General features: G+C 44.9%; 1 protein-coding gene across 1 annotated transcript in view; it reads left to right on the forward strand.

Annotated features, from left to right (window-relative positions):
* LOC102994318 (sorting nexin-29) overlaps positions 1 to 8,719 on the forward strand; it is a 497,441-nt gene that overhangs the window by 389,625 nt on the left and 99,097 nt on the right. The gene's annotated exons all lie outside the window — the stretch shown is intronic.

Consider the following 8,719-nt stretch of genomic DNA (forward strand, 5'->3'; position numbering starts at 1 on the left):
GAGAGAGAGAGAGAGAGAGAATCGAGGCTTGAAGAGGTGAATTAACTTACCCGGGATGGCTTGGCTAACGAGGTGGAGCTGGGATTTGGACTCAGGTCTCCCTGAGGCCAGAGTCCCATCCCTGGACCCCCCTCAGCACTGACATCTGACTGTGTGTCAGGTCTACATGGATGCTCACAGACTAGTTTAGATGTCCTACCATCATAAATTAGGGTAAAACTCACTCTCCTGAGGATAGTGTAGGCATGGCTTTTTTTTGACTTTCGCTTTTACATCCAGGTTTAATATAAATATCATCAGATGCGTAAATTTTTTTTTATCGAAGTCTTCTTGATTTGCAATGTTGTGCCCATCTCTGCTGTACAGCAAAGTGACACAGTTATACACATAGAGACATTCTTTTTTTATATTCTTTTCCATTGTGGTTTATCACAGGATATTGAATATAGTTCCCTGAGCTGTGCATTAGGACCTTGTTGTTTATCCATAGATGCATAAATCTTAAATTTATAGTTCAATTAACTTTTACTTCTGTGTATATCCATGTAACCACTGCCCAGAGATATAGGACATTTCCAGCACCCAGAATTGTGCCCTTCTGAGCTGTGAGCAGGACTCCTTACCCATCCCCAAGGTCGTGAAGATATCCTTCTAGGTTTTTATCCTGGTAGCTTTCTGATTTTACCTTTCACATTTAGATCTATGATCCCAAAAGAAATGAGTACAAAAGCCAAGTGCATCAATGCCCAGAGCTGCCTTACCCATAACAGCCCCAACTGGAAAAAACCCAGATGCCCATCCCAGCACAGCAGGTGTATAAGCTGTGGGGTATCCATACCGTGGACAGGTGGTGAGCAAGAACACATGAGTGCTATCCACACCACATAGAAACATCCCATAAACACAGTATGGAGTGAAAGGAACCAGACACCAAGGAGCACACTCTGTGGGAGTCCATTTAGATGAAGTTCAAAAGCAGGTGAAGGAAGCTGGGGAGAGCGCTCTGCAGAGCGGATGGGTGGTGCTGACGGGGGAGGGGCACAGGGGGCTGATGGGAATGCCGCACCCTGGCAGACGGTCTTCATCTTCTCAGTGAGAGTGTTTCCCAGACGGACTGTCTACACAAGAATTTGTTCTGGATTCAGCTCATCCAGGCTGAGGTTTTTGCCTCCTCCCCCACTTAACCTCTCCTCCCCCCCCAGGATTATTACAGGCATCCTTGGGGTCATTCTTCCCAATGGAAAAGAAACCTCAAGATTCGAAGTTCCTCTTAAAATAGAGAAAAGAGAATTTGCCCCGATTCCTAATTACAGATATTACCCTCCTATTTTATTTTTCTTTTGCTGAGTCAAGGAGATTGGACTTGAAGTGTCTTTTTATTGCTTATTTTAAAAGGGAACTTGGTTTTGCTAGAAGAGGTCAACTCTTTTTATTCCTCCAAGGAATTAGTATCCTTATGGCTCAAGCAGCAGGAATTGGGGCCTATCAAACTTAATTTAGAGGGGGTGAGCCCTTTAAAAAAACAAAACATAGCAAGAACAAAAACCTGATAATTTTGGACATAAGCCCTGTGAATTCTTCAGTGAAATAAGTGCACAGTTTGGTTAAGTATAATTCAAGGACAACTTAATTTGCAGAGAAAGTTTCCCGATTTCAGATGCTTAAAAGCATGGCTGTTGAGGGTGGATAGTTCAGGTAATTCTGGGCGATTTTAATGGCATTAGATTCCTGGAGGGAGAGGCATGAATGAGAAAGCACAATTGAAGCATCTGGTACCAAGGAGACTCTTGTGAGGACACATGATCTGCCCAGGCGAGGGGCATTTGGGCCTCAGATCTACTGAGCAGGGACCTTCCTTGCCAGTTGCCAGCGTTGATGGCTTGGGGTCCCTGGGGTCCTCAGGAGCCTGGGTTCTGCAGCAATGTGCTGTAATAGAAAGGGCCGGGCCTTAGACATCGGGCAGAGCTGGGTTCAGTCCTCCATTTCCCCACCTCCCCTGCACAAGTGATACACCCCCTCTGAGCCCACATCTTCATCTGGAGAAGGGGCAAGTTCACACCGTGCCTTGCAGACTCATGTGAGGATAAGAGGTGAGGCGTGCGGAGTGCCCAGCACATAGTAGGTGCTTCATAAATGTCAAGCATTAGCGTTGAAGGTATTTATCTTATTGGAATTCTGAAAAACACTGTTTTACTCTCTTGGGTCTGTCAGTGTACTTGACTCTTGCTGGGTTTCTCATTGAGCTTCATAACTTTGACTGCTAAACGGAGAGATCAGGATTCGATTGACATCCAGACAACAGCAGAAGCTGAGAACAGGGGGTGCTTGACTCGAAGTGTGTTGCTGGTCTCCACGGGCTCCGTGACTAGCTCCCCTCCCCTCGCTATCAAATGGCCTCCAGCTGGAACAGAGGCTGGTGCCAGAAATGCCCACTGGCCACTTCTCACCTCTGAGAGGGACTCAGTCTAATGATGCTAGCAGAGGCAGGACAGTCTAAACTTGATGGAAGCACCTGGAACCCTCTCTGCCTCTGGTTCCCCCTTGGGCATCAGTTCTCCCCACCCAGTGTTCCCAGGAGGCTGCTCTTCTGCTTGGCAGGGAGACCCAGACAGCTGAGCTTTCAAGAATGGGGCTCCGGGCATGGTACTGCTGTTGCCTTTCCCATTGAGTATGAATCCTCCTAAATCAAGCCTGAGGTCAGACCTCCTGCCTGATACCGTGAACACCTTGGTCTCCACAATGAAATGGGAGTGGAATGTGGGTGGAAGAGGCCCAGTGAAGTCCATGGGGTTTATGAATCACCTGAGGACTCAGAGGACCAGAACTGGGGGCATGTGAAGGGACCTAAGGCCATCTAGTTCAACCCCTGCATTTTATGCAGGAGGAAGCGAGGCCCGGGAGAAGCAGGTGTCCTCCCAGGAGCGCACACGGTGGCTAGAGGGGCCGTGCCATCCCGTCTCAGGGCCAGAGCTGCTTTCATGTACTCCTGAGAAATGTGTTTGGGGATTTATGTTTGTGGAGCTTTTTAGGGGCGGGGCACGATCATTTGTATTTTTATTTAAAGTTTTTAATGACCCACAGCATAATTTGTTCGAAGCTCTTGGTCTAAGGCTCAGCAGTAATCTGCATACTTGTCCTTTATTAAACAGAGCTCCTATGGTGGTGATCATAAAGCTTAGACAGGTGTGACTTCAGTGGCAGTGCTTCCTCCACTTTGCAGAATTTCATGCTTTTGATGATGGTGGTGGTAACAATAACAGTAATAATAATAGTAGCAACAGCAGTTAACCCTTATGGCATTTTTATGAATGCTTTCAGGCATGGGGGGTTTTTTTTTGGATTATATCCATTTCTCAGATGAGTAAACTGAGACTCAGAAAGAAGCGATTTGCCTAACATCACATAACTGGTAGGTGGTGGAGACGGTGAGTTTCTGGGATCCCCCTGCAGTTCATGAGCCAGCCAAGACCATCTCGATGTCCCAGTAGAGCCCAGTTCCCATCAGTCAAACCACTGGAGGGGATGAATGTTAAAGCTGATCACCAAGATCAGAGACTTATAAAATCCAAATCTTTGTCAATTCCCAGTGTCAACCTAACCAATAGTTTACATTTTAAATTATTTATCAAACACTTACATGGCATCTTCTGTGTACCAGGCCCTGTTCTAAGCCCATTATATGTGTGAATTCATTGAATCCTCCCAAGACCTAGCGAGGGAGGTAATATCCTCATTTCTCAGAGGAGGAAGTGGAGGCACAGAGAAGTGAAGTGACTTCCTCAGGGCACACAGTTAGTGCACCAGCAGAGCCAGGGTTTGAATCCGGGAGTTTGGCTGCAGAGTCTGTGCTCTTAGCCACCTCCATGCATTGCATTGTGTCTCCTTACTGATCACACTCTTATGATGTCAGATCCCCTCCTGTCCACCACCAGGATCTTGCTCCCCTCCCTGCCCTGGTCTTCATGCCTGTGACCTTCCCTCTCACCGGAGTGTTTATTCAAATCCTCAGTCCAGGTGGCTTTCCCCAAGCCATTGGCCCTCTGGAGCCAGACATCAAGGAGGATATGGGATGAGGAGAGAGTATTTATCACAGCAGTCCTATGACTTGTGAAAGGAAGGGTTGAACTAATGGTTTCTGAGGTCCTTTCTAATCCTGGCATTCAGAAATTCTGAGTTCTTGAATGCCTGCTGTCCCCCAGAGCAGGGGGTGCAATTCGGAGAGAGTTGGAAGGCAAGGGATGATGCTATTTCTAGGACAGGATATTTGCTCTGATCTGAACATTTTTAAGAATGTTTTAAAGAATGCAAGCAAATTGGCACCATCCTGGTTGTAAAGAAATTTTTAAGGATTTAAGAAATTAAAGGATTTTTTTTAATTTTAAGAATTGAAGAAATTAAAGAATTTTAAGAAGATGCAGGCAAATTGGCATGATCCTGGTTTGCCAGAGTGAAGGGTGGGGCCTGAAGTAAGATGATTGTAATGATGCAAGAGCCTTCCAAGCCCACTGTACCTGCCCCCGAACCCAGTCTCTGGCACGAGCGTTCTTCACGGACAGTCATTGAAGGAGTTTGAACAGGGAGGTGAAAATGAATTGAATGGGAAAACAAGGGAGGCCAGAAGAGCAACTGGAAGCCTGCTGTAGTGGTCCAGGCAGGGGCGGGGCTAACTCTGGAGGTGGGCTTGGCAGGCCCTGCTGTTCAGTACTTGGCCGTGGAGGTGAAGAGCAGCACTGGTCAATGCTGATGCCCAGATTTCTGAGTCAGGCAACTCGGTGGTCCATTCGCTGAGAGAGCAAGGTGCAGGTCCTGAGTGCAGATGTAGACACGAAGAGCTTTATCAAGTCTGAGTCTGGAGTTTACATCAGAGGTCCAGACTAGAGATAAAAATTTGAGAGTCATTGACCTAAGAGTGAAATGTACAGACGTGGGAGTGGACCACTTGTGTAGGGGAGAGGAGGGCCTTGAGAAAATCTCCACCTTTTAAGGCATGGGCAGAAGAGGTGCCCACGTGGAAAGCCAGGAACGGGCCGTCAGAGAAGCAGGAAGGACTCAACGCTTTCACAGAGTGAAGCATTTGGCTCTTGAATGTGTTATGAAAAATGTAGAATCATAATTTATAACCCACATTAGAGTTGCCAATTTTTATCGTTATGTGAGAGGTTTTTAAGATGTGTATCGACATTCACTGATGGCAGATTATAAGAGCTATTTATCACTATTTTACTCTCTGGGCTGTTCTTAACTCATGTAATTTTTTAAATGCATTGATCTCTCTCCCACTGTTTTCCCTTGCGATGTAGTTGCTGGGTGTCCCTAGAAGGTGCCAGGGCCTGGAAAAAGCTGATGGAACAGCCCTCATATGTTGTACCCCCAGAGTGTTCTCTTGATTAAAGTAAAGACATTTTATGCGCCAGTTATGCTTATCCCATCTGGATGTGACTTTCCATCCAGTTGGGCTGATCTCAACTCTGGCCTCTCCCTCTTTCCCCAAATCAATTTGCTGGTCTTTGTGATGCCTTGCATAGCTGTATGTCCTATATACCTGAAGATTCTCCATACTGCCTTGCAAGCAGGCACTATTAATCAGCTCCATTTTATAGGCATGGAAACACATAGAGAGGAGGAGTAGTCTGTGCTTTACCTCAGGGGCTCTCCAAATTGCCCATTGTCTAGTCCACTTGGGCTGCTATAACAACTATAGACCACAGTTCTGGAGGCAGGGAAGTCCAAGATCAAGGCACCAGCAGATGTAGTGTCTGGTGAAAACCTGCTTCCTAGTTCATAGACAGTTGTCTTCTCACTGTCCTCACATGGCAGAAGGAGGGAAGGGATCTCTCTGGGGCCTGTTTTATAAGGGCGCTAATCCTATTCATGAGGACTGCACGCTCATGACCTAATCACCTCCCGATGCCCCACCACACTGCGGGTTAGGATTTCAACATGTACAGGTGGGGCACAAACATTCAGACTGGTTACAGTCTCATCAGAATCACCGGGAAAGCTTTGGAACACTATTCTTGATTCCCAGATGGTTAATGTGGCCCACCCAAGGGCTGGTAGTATTTGGAAAGCACTGCCCCTCTCCACACTAGATTTGGATGTGTTGGTAGAAAAATAACAATAACGAGGACTTTCTGAGTATCTAAATCAGGGATCAGAAAAGTTACTTTGTAAAGGGCCAGAAAGTAAATATTTTCAGCTTTGCAGGCCATATGGTCTTTGTTGTAGCTGCTCAACTCTGCCATTGTGTTGCTAAAGCAGCTGTAAACAATAGCTAAACAAGTAGATATGGCTGGATTTGAACCACGGGCCATAGTTTACCTCCTCTGATCTAGATAATTAGTTTTGTGCATGATGATCAGATAAGCAATTGAATTTGCCACTCTCCAGGGCATATTTGAACTTGTGTAAGAATATACTACAAGCAGATACAGTCCATTCAAGATGTATCAGAGCAGAAATGTATCCAGCCACTGGTACAAAGACCTCTAAGACATTAGCTTGAACAAATTAGAGGTGAATATTTCTCTAATGTTTAAAAAAAAAAAGTTTTGAATCAATAGTTTAGTATTTGGTGTGGTGACTCCATAATGTCATCAGAGACCCATGGTCCTTCTAGCGTTCTACTTCCATTCTCAAGATCACCTCATGATCAAAAAATGACTGCTGGAGCTCCCATCTTCACATCTGTGTTTGAGAAAGAAAGAAAAAGACAGAGAGAAGGGTAAAAAGACACTTGTCAGCTGAGTCAGCTCTTTCCTAAGAGCTTTCTTACATCTCATTAGCCACTCTTATCTGCAAGGGACACAGGAAAATGCAGTTAAAATTTTTTTTGCTTTCTGAACACATTGCTGTCCCCAGAAATATTGAGGGGAAATGGATACTGAATGGGCAACTAGCACTTGCTGTGACGTGGGAGGACCCAAAGAATGCCCCAAATGAGCTGCATTAAAGTCCCGTGAGCTCTGCTGCGTTTATTTGCTAACTGATCCATCATGTCTCAGTCTCTGGAGATTGAATGCCTGAAGTCCCTCTTCTCCACAACTAGCCAGGCCTTTCTAGATGCTTCTGGGGTCTAATGTATCCTTCACTGTTATAAAGCAAATCCTTGCATAATTGTGTGAGCAGACCTATCAGTCATCATACTACTGCTTGAACACCTAGTGCCAAGAAACCTTTTGAGACATAACTTTTCCTCTCTGGGCAGCTTTGGCTGCGATAAAGTTCTTTCCTAATGAAATCTGTCTTTCTCTATTTCTATCTGCTGGAAGTTTGTCTCCTGGAATCATCCAGGACACATCATCTTAGTCTTTCCTCTTCCTCATTATAGCCTTCCCAGGAATTCAGAGATCTCTACCTTCTCCATCTTGACACTCAGGGTATCGTTCTCCAATGTCTTCCATCTTCCTTCTGATAATTTGTTTGCAAATCAGCTCCTAGGGCCTGTGCTTCTAAACTTTAAAGTGTGTATGAACCACTGGGGGTTCTGCTTAAAATGCAGATTCTGAATCAGCACACCTGGGGTGGAGCCTGAGATGTTGCATTTCTACCATCTTATCACGTGATGCCAATGCTTCTGGTCCGTGGACCACACTTTGAGTAGCACGTGATCTGGGCCTTTCTGAACCTATTTCAGTTCATCTTTTAACAGGCGGCAACCAAAACCTAACTAAGTTGGTGTGGTCGATTTAGAATAGAGCAAGACTTGTCAACCTCTTTATTCTAGAAGTTAAACTGTACCTTTTAATGAGGTCTAAATAGTACATAGGCTTTTTTGGTGGCCCTTTCACATTATTCACTTAGCTTGAATTTACTAAAATCCGTAAGTCTTTGTCCCACAGGCCATTGCTGTGCTGTATCTCTCCCACCTTTTACTTACAGTGTTGGCTTCTTGGATTATATTGTAAAATATGATACTGATCTTTTAAAATTTCATCATGTTGCATGAAACTCATTCCTTAGGCCAGTTGAGATCACTTGATGTCTGTCATTCAGTGTATTTACTGTCTCTTTGTTAGAAGCTTAGGGGCTTCTAACAAACTTGATAGGCCTCTATTTCTCCATCTAATTCCACTGGAAACTTCCATCCCTTGATTGGAATTCTTTGGTTTAAATTATCCTTCCTTCATCGTGTTCACAAGAATATTGTGAGAGACGTTGATGGGTGCCTTACCAAAGTTCAAATACATGATGTCTGCATTTGGGGATACAGGGTGGTTTTTATGTAGAGGCAGAATTTATCATTCATATTAGAGATGCCTACTTTTATGGTTAAAGGATTTTAAGATGTGTATTGACATTCGCTGATTGCAGATTACAATAGCTATTTATCGTCAGAGACTTCACTCTCTGCGTTATTCTGAACTCATGTAATTGTTTTTTAAATGCATTGATCTCTCTCTCAGTTCTCTGTTTTGCCTTGAGACATAGCTGCTGTGTGTCCCTGGAAGGTGTGAGGGCCTGTAAAAAAAAAAAGCAGGTGAAATAACCCTTACATTTTATACCCCTAGAATGTTCTCTTGAGAGTCACATCTTGATTATAATACAGAAGTTTCATGCCCCAAGTGTGTTCATCCATCTTGATGTGACCTTCCATCCAGTTGGGCTGATCTCAGTTCTCCCTCCCTCCCTCCTTCCCTCCTTCCCTCCCTCCCTCCTTCCTTCCTTCCTTCCTTCCTTCCTTCCTTCCTTCCTTCCTTCCTTCCTTCCTTCCTTCCTT

Source organism: Physeter macrocephalus, chromosome 14, assembly GCF_002837175.3.
Source record: "Physeter macrocephalus isolate SW-GA chromosome 14, ASM283717v5, whole genome shotgun sequence".
NCBI lineage: Eukaryota > Metazoa > Chordata > Mammalia > Artiodactyla > Physeteridae > Physeter > Physeter macrocephalus.